The sequence below is a fragment of the Prionailurus viverrinus genome, chromosome B1, assembly GCF_022837055.1.
Source record: "Prionailurus viverrinus isolate Anna chromosome B1, UM_Priviv_1.0, whole genome shotgun sequence".
Taxonomy (NCBI): Eukaryota; Metazoa; Chordata; class Mammalia; order Carnivora; family Felidae; genus Prionailurus; species Prionailurus viverrinus.
The window spans coordinates 80574509-80589286 of record NC_062564.1 but is presented as its reverse complement, the minus strand read 5'-3'; positions in this window follow the sequence as shown (position 1 = coordinate 80589286).

The window sequence follows — 14778 nt, the reverse complement described above, 5'->3', positions numbered from 1 at the left end:
TCAGTGCCTACTGTCACACACTGTAGGAGAGAGAGCCAGCAATATTACTCACGCAAGTCATTCTATTAGCCATAAATTGATTCTATTTGGAGTACAAACATAACAACCATAACTACACATTTCATTCCGACATCTAATTTGCTGCACCAAATTATGAAATTATTTCCACCATGTAAGTTTACATCATGCACTCAATTGATCACTCTGACTACCCGTAACTGGGCTCCACATGATCCCCCATGGCAGTAAGGCCTGCCCTATCCTCAAGAATTCATCTCCCAGTTTTCAACATCACTTTAATACGGCTCCACTGTCACCGGTGTGAATTCTTTTCCGGTCTTTACTGCCTTTTCTCCTTAGAGGTTTGTGAATTCCATGCACCTGCTTTTTCACATGAGACTCTCCTGGTTTGGTTTTCTAGGTGGCTTCTTCTTGCCTCTGTGGATATATTCCTCCTGCTTGCTGCATTTTCACTGGCAGTTCTTTGACCAATTCTCTTTCTCTTTCTGCTTAGTGTAATATTTCTTAGAGCTAGGGAATTCAGTTAGCTTTTTTTGCAAGGGATAGAAAACCTGACTCACACTGGGTTAAGCAAAAAAGGAACCTGATTATTTCACACAACCAAAGGATGCCAGCTCCAGGTACAACTTTACCTATAGAATCAGGGCCTTCTGAAAACTTTGAGGACTCTAGAACACCCCACCCTTCACCACACAGAATTAATCTCTCCTTCTTTCTACCTCTTCCTCTTAGACCAGTTCTACCATATGTGTCTCACTTTGTGGATCTTGGTTATATGAGTTAATCTCTCCTGAAAGATTCTGAGCTCTTTGAAAGCAGAGACCATTTTATTTTTCTCTGAATTCCCTAGGGAATTAGTATATACCATATGGGGATTAGTATATAGTATACGCTCAAAAATGTTTTTTGAATTAATCAAATGAATGACAGGATGGCTAGAAGCTTCTGGAGCTGATTCTTCCATTTGTAATTGTTCTTATTGCTTCCTCTCTCTTCCCCACCTAGAATTGGTGAGGTGGGAGGGGATGCAGTTACAGTTTGAATGCTAATACTGACTTAAGATCTAGAGTGCCCCCTTCTGATCTTTGCTCTGGAGAAAGGTTTTTAGAATGTCTCAGCGTGCAAAGAAGCAAATGATAATCCTCTAGGGGAAGCCAATACATCTTAACTACTCCCTACAATTGTTCTCAAAGTGTTTCTGATACCTCAATCATCATTTCAGTCATCTCCATTATCATGATCTTCCACGATGAAAATTACTCTGAATCATTTTTGTTTTACTGAACACATCTCCAAGGAACAACTGAAGAAAGAATATATGAGGTAAAGTTTTTGAGTTCTTTCATGTCTGAAAATGTGCTCATTTTACCCATGGTTATTTGGCAGGTTTGGACATTCTAGGTTAACAATCATTTCTCAGTTTACAAGGTATTGATTTCCACCCCCCCCACCCCCCGCCCAGTATTCATTGTTAATGATAAGAAGCCTAGAGCCAATTTTCATTTTTTTGATGGGATTTTGTGATAAGATCCGTGTCTGCAGTGACATCCCCAAATCTCAGTGACCTAAAATGATGAAGTTTATCTCCTGATTACAATATGTAACCATCCCAGGTCAGCCTTGGGTTTTGTTCCATACTATGTTCAACAGCATAATCGTGCTAAGAGGATTATTACCCCCTGGAGCATTGCAGGTTTGTGGCAGCTAGAAGATGAGAGTAAATTGCACATTAGCTTTTAAAGCCTTCATCCAAAATTATATTCATCATTTCCTCTCCTACTTGAAGTCACATGGCGATGCTCAGTTTTAAGGGAGCAGGTAACTTTGATCTTGCCATGTGTCTCAAAGAAGAACCAGATCTCTGCGAATGGTCATAATGAATATCGCACATCTGGTTTTTTCCTTCAACTAAGACATTTTTTGGACTTTTGTATTTTTCTGTTCTGACATTTCATGGAGTTCTCTAGTAGAACTTGTCAGCTGAGTACTTACATTCTTCCTCAGATTTAGATAATCATCTTCTATTTTTAAAAAATTATTTCATGTTCTCATTTTCTTTTTCTATGATTCTTGCTTATTAAACATCAACCTAGATTTGTCCTTTTTATCTCTGATTTTTATTTCATTTTTATTTTCTTTGCCTTTTTGGGTCTAAAATTTGGACATTTTGGATAGTATTATTTTTCAGTATTTTATTGATTTTTTTTGTGAGTGAGATAAATCATATTTCTTAGTCTTTGATAGTTCTTGTTCTTTTATTCATCCTTTTGTATAAACTCTTTTATAGGCGTTCTATCGTTTATGGATGTACAATTATTTCTGAATATATTAATTAGTTTTCTCTAAATTACTTTTTCCTCCAGAAAATTCTTTTCTTTTGTTAATGTTGACATATCTCTTTTACATAGCTATTGTTCTTTGTTTTTGTATTAATTAATATTAGGTAATTAGCTTCTAATAACAGGAAAAATATATAGAATTGGAATGATACTTCACAGTGTCAGATTCCCAGTTTCTTTGGCTTTGTAACTCCACTATATATGGATACCACTCCCAAGATCATTGATTGTGCCCAATGGCTGCTTCCCAAGCATATGTGTATATTTTCTCTGAAGGAAGGATGCACAGGGAAATAATGGCATGCATACTCATCCCAAGAGATGAACACATCTTTTGTGCTACATAGCACTGGCAAGGACTTCATCACAATGTCATCGTTAGCTTCAAAGGCAGCTGAAAATATTATCTTTATTTTGAGTAGCTATGTGATTTGCTAAAAGCCAAGATCCTATAACTCTGGAAAATAAAGAGTGGATGATAGGGGACAATCAGCATCAATGCTAAAGACATCAGTTCTTATATAAGAAAGAAAGACTGGATCTCTGGTGTTGAGTTTCCTCTATTGTCTAAATGGGACTGTTCTCCAAGTTTCCTCCTTGGGTAAGAATTTTCAAAGCTCTGGGTAAGGTGGGCAAGTCCTGTCTTCTTGAGTTTCTTTTACAGTGAAAACATGGGGAAGCTATCTGGCTGTGCCCGCTATGCCAGAAGACGTAGTCAGGCCTGAGGTACCAACATGCACACCTGGAACCTAAACTTTCAACTGAAAGTTCATTGAAAGTCTTTATAGAAGAGTTTTGGTTTAAAGTATTCCCTCTTGCTCCTAGGAGTGAGGGTGTTAAATAGGGGTTTGAGTGGTGAAATTTATCATGTACAGACTATTTTTGCCCTTATTTTCAACCTCCCTTCTCATTTCTTGCTCTTCTTGCCCTGTAGATGCTGAACAATGACTCCAGGGTTTATGTTGAAGACTGTCCTTGGCCGCTCCAGTGCTATGGTTTTCTCTACCTGTTTCATCCTTTACCCCACTCCCTTCCACTTTGTATCTTAAGGTGGTTTTTTAAATCTCTCATCCATTGATAGCTAATACCCTATTTTCATCACTGTTATTAGTATTTTTTTTTGTGGTACTTACACATTTTTATTTCACTGCGATCTTGGGAGGGAAGGGAGGTACACATATGTGCTCAGTTTGTTAGCATCTAAACATTTTTCAGGAATGGAATACTGAAATTAAGACACAGGAAAAATTAAGGGGAAGAAAAGAAAGGAAGGGAAATTATAGAACAAAACTAGAAAATGCGATGAAAAGTTACAGGGAGACATTGATTAAATCATAATAGTCAAGTCACAAACTACCTGTCTTAAATTTGTAATAGATAAATTAACTAATATAATTATCTAAAATTTTGGATAGGGGTACCTGGGTGGCTCAGTCAGTTAAGCATCAGACTTGGGCTCAGGTCATGATCTTACAGCTCATGAATTCGAGCCCCATGTTGGGCTCTGTGCTGACAGCTCAGAGCCTGAAGACTGCTTCGGATTCTGTGTCTCCTCCTCTCTGCCCCTCCCCTGTCATGCTCTCTCTCTCCTTCAAAAATAAATAGGCATTAAAAAATATAAGAAAATAAATAAAATTTTGGATCAAATTAATTTATTTGTATGTAGGTTGGCTGTTACGCATTCTTCTTCCTAAAAATACATCTGGAGGAAATATCAAATTCCATTAGATACAATTCAATGGGACAGTAGCAGGTATCCTTATACTTGTTTAATCAGAAGAGAAGAATATGACTGAAGAGGGTCAATTTCAGGCTTCCACCTTAGAATTTGAATTTTGAGCAGCAAGACAAAGAACCTCAAAAGTTTTGGCATTTACTCCATACCAGCAGTGGCCTCCTGCCAAGATAATTCCTGCCAAGATATGGTTGTGGTTTCTGCTTCCTTAGTCTCAGAATCTGCATTGATTCCTACCAGTTCCCAAGCCCAGCTTTTCAGATCTCTGTCCATTTCCTTTTGTCTAAATGAAGTACAGCAAAATTCTGTTGCTTGGGATTAAATCTTAACTGACATAAATGTTGGCACCAGAGGCTGGATTGTGGGAAAAGGAACTTCAGGGAAGGGTTCTTAAGATTGATCATCTATCTACATTAAGGTGAAAAGCAATGAAGCTCTGATTCTTGTCCTTACAAGGAAAGGTAGCAAACCATGACAACGTTGATGAAACAGCAATTATCAACCAAGATTACTTGTGAAAAATTTTCCATTGGGGAGAGTAAAAGTCTAACAGATCATGGAGCTACCACAACCAAAGATCATTGTGAAACAATGAGGAATCCAAGTATTTGCGGTTGAGTAGTTGCTTTTGGTAACATTGGATAATATAAGGAAAAGAGTGACAAACTAAAAATACTAAATCTCTGTTCTCAAAGCATGGGCTAACCGTGCTTTATATAACCATCCTGGCACAAAAAGTCAAGTGACTTAATCACAACAAGAGCTGACTCTATAGCCCAGGAAGATCTGTCATGTGAATGTCAGGGCATTCATCAGAAAAGAGTGCTGCTTTAACAATATAAATGGAGTTATTCAGGCATATTCAGAAGACATTGAGTAAGCGGAAGTCCAAAGCCCCTCTTACCTATCTTCCACTGAAGCGTCTTTGCAAAGATAAATAATCCACTTTATACTCCACTGGTCACACAGCTATTCTTCCCTTGCTTGAAGATACTGTTACTTTTTTGCCTGAGGTTGTTCCCTTGAAGAAAAAATACAATAATTTCTTTCTTACTCAGCATCTCATAATATTCAGATCTGTAATTAGATTTAAATCCCATAGTGTCCTAGGGGACAAAAATGAAAAAATACAACTCTGAGATGACTCATGTGTACACATACACACACAAGCACAGACACACACGCGCGTGTGCACAGAATTTGCTAGTTTATGTCAGCCAAATTCTAGAAACATTGTTTTTCCTCCAGAATGGATTTTTAGGGCGCTTGAACAAAAAGTGGGGAATGTAATACCAGAATTTGTAATGTAATATCAGTATAAATTTGTCATGATGGGTAGATTTTTTAAAGACTTTAGATTCCATGTGCTATTTTAGGTGATTAGATACAGTTTATTTAATAGTTTCCTGGTTTAGTTAATGTATATCTGGCCAAATGGATAGTAATTTGTGTTGCAAAAAATTTGGTTTAAAGGCAGAAATTTAAAGTCTTTCAGAGATAGGATGCTAGGGTGCATATATCATATATGACTCACCTTCTAACTATATTCCCTAAGAAAGTCTTAAAAATCTTCCTTTCACCAACAATTTGAGATCTAAAGAGGAAAATGCCAAACCTCTGTAAGTTCTCTACTAACTTATTTCCCTAGGTTAAAAGTGCTGGTGGGAAGTGTTATAATCGAACAAAGCACCATGACTTTAATAGAGATGCAATGTTTCCAAGGTAGAAGAGGTCAGTGGAATTATTAAATCTCAGTGGGAGACTAGGTATATTTACCATAATATTCAGCCATGCCAATGTGTTCATTAGAATAGCCTGATCTACAGAGATCTGTGGCTATGATTAATTGGTCATGACATTGCTAGGAATCAAACTAATGGGTAACCTTTATACTTAGAACTTAATTTGTGTAAGAAGAAAAAAGATCCCCTAAACCTGATAAACAGAAGCCTGGCTTGAGTTCCCATAATAGACAGTAGAGAGTACTGATTTTTCATTAAATGCCAAGATGAGAACCACAGCCCCTTGAATGAAAGCTATGTACCCTGGCGTCCAGACATTACACCCAAAGTGCACTTGAATCTTTCTCCTTTTTTTCTTTAAAGGTAACTATATTTATTCACTCAAGTAACCGTACTGGAAAAAAGAGTATACCCAAAACTTTCGGGTTGTTAGATACCATACACTAATTCTGAGTTAATGCTAATGCTAATTTTTAATCCATTATTAATAGATTTAAGGTAAATTAATTGTTTGTTTGTTTTTTTAAGTCTAAAATAGGCCTAGTAAACTCTGGGCCCATCCTATGGTTATTTTTCTGATGGTAGGAATTTTTAGTGATCACCTGACCTTTAGAATAAAGGTTATTACGGTACAAGAGCATCAAGAGGAAGTTCTTGAGATTCTACCTTTATGCAGCAATTACAGTGGGTCAGATAATTGGAAAGATTCACCAGACTCTAGCAAGACTTACTCAAAAAGATTCCTCTGGGCAAAAGATACAGAGAAGCAGGGGCAAGAAAGCATAATGGGGGGCGCCTGGGTGGCTCAGCCGGCGAAGCGTCCAATTCTTGATTTTGGCTCAGGTCACGATCTCAGTTTTGTGAGTTCAAGCCCCACATCATGCTTCGGATTCTCCTTCTCTCTCTGCTCCTCCCCAGGTCTCACTGTCTCCCTCAAAATAAATTAAAAACAAAAAGGTATAATGCAACCTCAGATTGGTCCTGACACCCATATACAACTTCTTTGGTTCTCCCTCATTTGCACGTGATGACCTTCATCTCTAGAACAAAAGTTTACCTGGGGATCTCTTATTTATTGTTGGATTTAAGTCTTAATATATACTTTATTTTTTCCCCAATCTATGTTAAGGAATAATTGAAAAATTACTGAAAAATATAACTGCATACATTTAAAATGTACAACATGATGATTTAATATATATACAAATTGTGAAATAATTACCAAGACATATTCACTACCTTATAATGAACTCTTCTGGTATGTGTGTGCTGAGAACACTTAAGATTACTCCCAGCATCTTTCAGGTACACAATTTTTTTGTGGTCGCAAATGGCAAAATTTTATTCTTTTTTTATGGCTAAATAATATTCCTGTGTGTGTGTGTGTGTGTGTGTGTGTGTGACATTTTCTTTATTCATTCATCCACTGGAGGGCATTAGATTGTTTCCATGCCTTGGCTATTGTGAATAATGCTGCAATGGACATGGGAATGTAGGTATCTCTTTGAGATGAAGATTTTGTTTCTTCCCAACCCAGGAGTGAGATTGCTGGATTATGCAGTAACTCTATTTTTAGTTTTTTGAGGAACCTCCACATTGTTTTCCATATTGGCTGTACCAATTTACATTTCCACAACAGTGTACAAGGGTTTCCTTTTCATCAAGGGGTCGTTATACTCCACTGGTCACACAGCCAAAGCAGGCTATAAAGTAGGTACGGATTACCAATCTATATATTTTGATAAACAATGTAGACAAACTAGTCCAGCGTGCATTCAGGGGAGTTTCAGACTTTAAACAGCATATTAAGTGTCACTACCTAGTATATTTCATTCATATCTTGGTCATGGGAGAATAAATGGAAAGTAATACTACATCTGCAAGGAACTTCACACATGGAAAACTTAGGAGTGAAAATTCTTTGCATATTCCTATTTGTTTCCTTGGGTTAGCTGGACAAAGTAGATGTATGTTTTGAAGAATAAAAGCTTAATCATTGTGCCACTGTTCCTGATAGAGCTTTCTTGCTGGAGCAACCTGATAAACAGCATATACTCCCTACTCCCATATTTTGATTCGCAGAAAAACAAAACAAAACAAAACAGAAGTGATTTGCTTTTACTTAGCAAGAACAGAAGTACACTTTTATTTTCCTCCTCAGTAATCTGTCAACTTTGGCTCTTTGCTGCAATTTAGTTCACAGGGACCTTAATTCTCTTACCATCTTGTAGAAGATCAGGCTGGATTGTGACACTGATTGGTTGTTTAGCAGAAACTGGAGAGCAAGATATACCAGGTACTCTATACCCTCGTACTATAAGTGCATGGGAAAAGGGACAATATACGTCTTATGAAAACACAGGAGTTTTCTCACATCAGTGAGGTTCTGGAGGGTTTAGATGGACAAACACTCCAATGTGAAGGACAATTTGTTGAAATTTGCCTACCCAATCAAAATGCTTATTTGCATAACTTTGGATTTTAGAGGCTGATACGAATCCTGACCTGTCATCACATCTGTAGCTGTTGTCTGCCCTGAGATACTAAAACACAGTTCTTGGTTTCTGGCCCCAGGATCTGTCCTCATATCTGCCCTTCCCAAGTCTTGTTCACAGCTTCACAATGATTTTGTGAACCTCTGAAATCCATTCCAATAAATTAATTTTTCTGAAGTTAGCCAGAGTTGACTTTTATTACTTACAACTAAAGAATGTTAATTTACACAATAATTAAGGATGTAGTACAAATGAAGTAAAACTTAATTAAAAAAACACAAATTAGTAAGTGTTAATTATAGATATCAATTATTCACATTGAACATTTTATAACATTTAATTTCTGTAAAAATTTTTTTTCAACGTTTATTCATTTTTGAGAGACAGAGAGACAGAGCGTGAGCGGGGAAGGGGCAGAAAGACAGGGAGACACAGAATCCCAAGCAGACTCCAGACTGAGCTGTCAGCACAAAGCCTGACGCAGTGCTCAAACCCAAGAACTGTGAGATGGTGAACTGTGCTGAAGTCAGACGCTTAACTGACTGAGCTACCCAGGCACCTCTAACATTATACATTTTCTAAAGTAATAGTTGAAACTCTAAGATTCTATTAAGAAATTGCATTTAAAGAGTGGGTGCCTGTGTGGCTCAGTTGGCTAAGTGTCCAACTCTTGGTTTCGGCTCAGGTCATGATCTCATGATTTCATGAGTTTGATCCCCACATGGGGCTCTGTGCTGATTAAGAGCCTGCTTGGGATTCTCTCCCTCTGCCCCTCCCCTGCTCATGTTGTCTCTGTTTCTCTCAAAATAAATAAATAAACTTAAAAAATTAAAAAAAAGAAATTGCATTAAAGATTATACAGAATTACATATATTTTTCTATCGTTACATCGAGATTTGATGAAATTAGTTTAAAAAATGGAGGCTAAAATATTCTATTTGATTTTTTGTTGTTATTGTTTTGTTTTTAAGTTTATTTACTTATTCTGAGAGAGAGAGAAAGTGTGTGTGGAAGTGGGGGAGGGGATGAGAGAGAGGGAGGGAGAAAATCCTAAGCAGGCTCCACCCTATCAGCCCAGGGCCTGACTCAGGCTCAATTTCCCCACTGTGAGATCATGACCTGAGCTGAAATCAAGAGTTGGGTGCTTAACTGATTGAGCCACTCAGGTGCCCCCAAAATATTCTATTTGTGTAGTCAAGTGATTATATGCATTTTTTTACCTGGCTGAAAATATAAAATATTTTTGAGGTTTTACTCTTTCCTATTTGTAAAATAAATTAGGTGGAGAAATCTAGTCAATATTTAATGATCTTACGTAAACAGTGCACTGAACTAAATATTCTAAGGTAAAATAAAAAGCCATTTGCTTATTGATGTTTGCAAGCAATAATTTTTATGCTGAATTTAGAGTTGAAAGCATTTTTATAGATTGTACCAATGTGTATAACACTCTTCTAATTGTCCTAAGTGTTTTGCAGTTAAAAGAACCTAGAAAAATAACTTTTAAGATTCAATCAAATATAATCGGCAAATAGTTTTTGAACTACACATTCTCAAATTGTTTGGCAAGATTCTGTAAAATGCAAGAGAGCTGGAAAAGGAGAAGCAACAGGCTGAAGGCATGATACTCAGTCATACTAATGTTAGGAAAGCACATTTTAAAATTAAGGTATAGGAAATAATTGCCTGAAAATCATCAATATCTAAGAAGCTTGGAAAGCCTTTAGGATCCAGCTTGAAAATCTTTTACCTGTCTTGACATCTAATGTATATTATCTTGGTTTTAAATTCAGTTTTAATTGTTTTTTTTCTCACTCAATGTGTGCAAACCACATTGTTTTTAATGCCAAAGTATACAGAGAACTTTCTTTTATAATGTCTTGTAAATATTAGTTCTTATTAAAACTTATTTCCCCATTTTTTTCAGTGTTTTTATACTCTTCATTCTGTTTTCTCAGATGGCTAAATCTGCCAATTAAAAAAAGTGCCATTTGAATTTGAACATACTTTATATACTTTTTGCTAATTTTACTCATTTTGTGCCTCCACACACTGGATAAAACTACAATGACAATGTTTTCTACAAGTGTAGGCAAATTTCAACAAAATAATATGCTTTAACAGTTGTCACATCTTTCAAAAGCTTAATTATGTGTGCACATCATAATAAAAATATATGTGTATATACATATCTGCTTATATGTATATAAATATCATTTTAAGATATTAAGAGGCATATCAATATTTTCCCAATTCAATTCAGAAGTGAAATTTTCCATTTTCCAAGGACAAAGATCTAATTGTATACACAAGGGGAATTCTAAATTCATGAACAAAACATATATTCTATATGTATCGAATATATGTAAGTATATTTTATATATAAGCATATTATATATTTACATATAGATTATATATTCTATAGAATATATATATTATATAGATGAGATCATGTGATCTCATGATCTTTTTACGTAGGGGCACCTGGGTGGCTCAGTGGTTGAATGTCTGACTCTTGATTTTGGCTCAAGTCATGATTTCATGGTTCGTGAGTTCGAGCCCCATGTCAGGCTCTGTGCTGACAGCACAGATACTGTTTATGATTTTCTCTCTCTCCTCTCTCTTCCCCTCCTCTGCTCGTGCTTGCTCTCTTTCTCAAAATAAATAAATAAACATTAAAAAAAATGTTTAAGTAACATAGGGGACCACAAGGAAAAACAGAAAGTCAGTGAACCAAAAACATACCCAGGAAGAAAGCATTTTGAATATTATAAAAAAAATGTTTTAAAAATAATAACTTCAGTGGTTCTATGAACAATTTTAACAATATATATAAGCATATAAACATATTATATATTATATTGAATATAATAATATTTTTCAAAGATTGTTATAAATAAGATGATAAATATCACATTTGGTAAAATTCTATAACTTCCAGTTCAGTCTCATACTAAAATAACTTTATTAAATAAAAGTATAAATAAAAGCTGAATTAGACATAACAAAAAAAATATGGAGTAGCAGTCCTATGCACTAAATTTGAAAGTCTAAATCCATTCATCCATCCAACCAACCATTCATCTCTCTATCCTTCCGTTCATCACTTCAGTAGGCCAGGTAGTCTGCTAGAGTAGGAATACAAAGATAAATCATGTTCTCAGTGAACTCACAGCCTAGGAATCAAGACAGACATGCAAAAGAGATAACTATTTCTTTGTTTTTAAGCTCTGTGACCCATCTGCACCAGCATCAGAAAGAACTGGACTGATGTCCTTTTCTTCTCAATCACTTAAGTCCTAGCCATCCCATTCTGGTCCCCAGGCTGTGCCTAATCCTCTCTGCTCCTGACTCATTCAGTCTCAAATTCTGCACTCAGATCTAATTCTCCTCTAGTACTGACCTCAGGACACCCAGGCATTCACACCCCATGAGTTATGTTCCTTCAGCCAGTTTGCATAACCAATTATTCTAATGGGACCTGGTACAGCACAGACCATCATGGCCAACGTGCCTCCCTGGATCATCCAGTCCTGCGGAAATCTACAGTACCACATGGTAAGTACTATAAAATAACATCACCTTGGGTGCCTTGAGGAGGGACTATGCAGCTTCCCAGGACTGAATGGAAGTTTGACAGCTACAAAACACTTTATAGAGAATAATGTTTGAAATGTAATTTTGAGTCTCGAAAAATGAGTAGATGTGTGCCAGGTATACAGAGAATACAATGGCAGAAAACCTTAGCTCTTTAGATTCACATGAATTCTAGAATATAGGGACACAGAGGTGTGGAAGATGAAGTCATCCCCAAACAACATAGCAATATAAAAATCTGAGCTCCAACCAAGGCAATGAAAAACTGAGCACACAATAACATATTCATCAGTTTAGTATATTTGGGATTATAATTGGAACAGATATTGATTTTATAGTATTAGTTATAGTCAGGACAGGGAAAATTATGAATGTTCCTCAAGAAGAGTGAAATAAAGTAAAAAGGGCATCAGTTCTTTATGGGTGAAACTGGTTACTTACAGGAACATTCTACAAAGAACCTTGGTTGATCTGACTCCAAAGATTTTCTCCTAAATTATTATTTTAGCTTTCTTTCCTCTTATCCCATGCTTAACAATAATATGTATAATTTCCTTCTCTTTGTAGAGTTTCCTAAATAGACGGAAGTTGTGTTTTGGTTAACCAACTATGAATATTTAGGTTATCCTTGAAATTATATTCTCACTACAAATTAATTAATTAATATATTCCCACTACAAATGCACTGGCATTTGACTTATGTGTCAGCATATGTCTTTAGTTATTTTGTGTTTACTAAGGTTGTTCACCACTGGATATGCTGTAGTCATGGTTCTGGATTTTCAAAACTGAGGAACAGGTCTTTGACTAGAGTAATCCATCCAGAAAGAGCCATCTTATGAAGGCCAGGTTAGTGACCATTGACTTCTCTTGGTAATTACCCCCGTCTTGACCCTCTTTATTACAAAAGTAATTATGGTTCTATGTGATTTATTCAAAATTTTTAAGTAGGGCCACATGGGTGGCTCAGTTGGTTGAGTGTCTGACTCTTGACTTTGGCTCAAGTCATGATCTCATGGTTCGTGAGTTCGAGCCCCGTGTCAGGCTCTGTGCTGACAGCACAGATACTGCTTATGATTCTCTCTCTCCTCCTCTCTCTGCCCCTCCCCTGCTCATGCTTGCTGTCTCTCTTTCTCAAAATAAATAAACATTAAAAAAATTTTTAAGTAACATAAGGGACCACAAGGGAAAATAGAAAGTCAGTGGACCAAAAACATACCCAGGAAGGAAGAATTTTGAATATTATAAAACAAAGTTTTAAGAATAACAATTTCAGGGGGCGCCTGGGTGGCGCAGTCGGTTAAGCGTCCGACTTCAGCCAGGTCACGATCTCGCGGCCCGTGAGTTCGAGCCCCGCGTCGGGCTCTGGGCTGACAGCTCAGAGCCTGGAGCCTGTTTCCGATTCTGTGTCTCCCTCTCTCTCTGCCCCTCCCCCGTTCATGCTCTGTCTCTCTCTGTCCCAAAAATAAATAAATGTTGAAAAAAAAAATTAAAAAAAAAAAAAGAATAACAATTTCAGAAGACCATGGGGGAAGGGAAGGGGGGAAAATAGTTAAAAACAGAGAGGGAGGGAGGCAAACCATAAGAGACTCTTAAATACAGAGAATAAACTGAGGGTGGATGGGGGTGTGGGGGACAGGGGAAAATGGGTGATGGGCATTGGGGAGGGCACTTGTTGGGATGAGCACTGGGTGTTGCATGTAAGCGATGAATGATGGGAATCACCCCAAAAACCAAGAGCACACTTTACACACTGTATGTTAGCCAATTTGACAATAAATTATATTAAAAAATAATAATTTCAGTGGCTCTTTGAACAATTTTAGCAGTAACATCTTTACATTTTTTCTAGGATAATCAGATAACTGAGAATATCTTATCCATCACAGTGGCCGTGAGAATGCACCTCAGAGACCACTGACTTGACTACAGGGTGTGTAATTAACCAAGGGTACCAGCTACTGTGTTTTGAAATTTGTGGTTCCACACCTCCCAGAGGTCATTGCCAGACAATGACTGTGTGCAGAAGAGGTACTAAAGCAAACCCATTCTTGACTTCTCTGAAGGCCAACTTTGGCTTAAGGATTCCCTATTGTTTCCCCAAACCTTCTATCAGTCTAGGGTAGTTCCACCAAACCTCTCTCTCTCTCCTTTATTTGAGATCAGAAGTGCATCAGAGTCTGATGGCTCTCTTAGCCTTCTCTAGCTCCTCCCTATTTTCTCTCAAAGAAGCATTTCTTCAAATAAAATCCTTGCATATTACCTACCTCATCTTTGCATCACCTTCTGAAGGACCCTGAACAACACTTCTAAAAATTTTGCTAAATTCTCTTCAACATTTTATGCCATGGTACAAAAGGTAAGAATTCCAACTGGGCTAATCCTCCCAGTGGGCAGAATATTGAATGGTATATCCTCTTGTCCACTTTACCCAGATGGAGGAAGTGTTTGAGGAAAGAGTCCATGCTGATATATGGGTATTATCTATTAGTTTTCCTAAAAGATCAGAGACATGGGAAAAGCAAGATTGCTGACATGGAAGTTTGGATAAGAGTTATATGGGTAGGAGCACCTGGGTGGCTCAGTCGGTTAAGCGATTTTTGGTTTCAGTTCAGGTCATGATCTCACAGTTCATGGATTCAAGCCCTGTGATGAGCTACGCACTGACAGTACAGAGCCTTCTTGGGATTCTCTCTCTCCCCCTCTCTCTGTGCACCCCCTGCTCACTCACTCTCTGTCTCTCAAAAAATAAACATTAAAAAAAAAAGAGTCTGGATAGACTACTTTGAATAGACCCAGAGTGGATAAAAGAGTCTCTTAACAGTCAGGTAGACTTTCCTTCTAAGTGG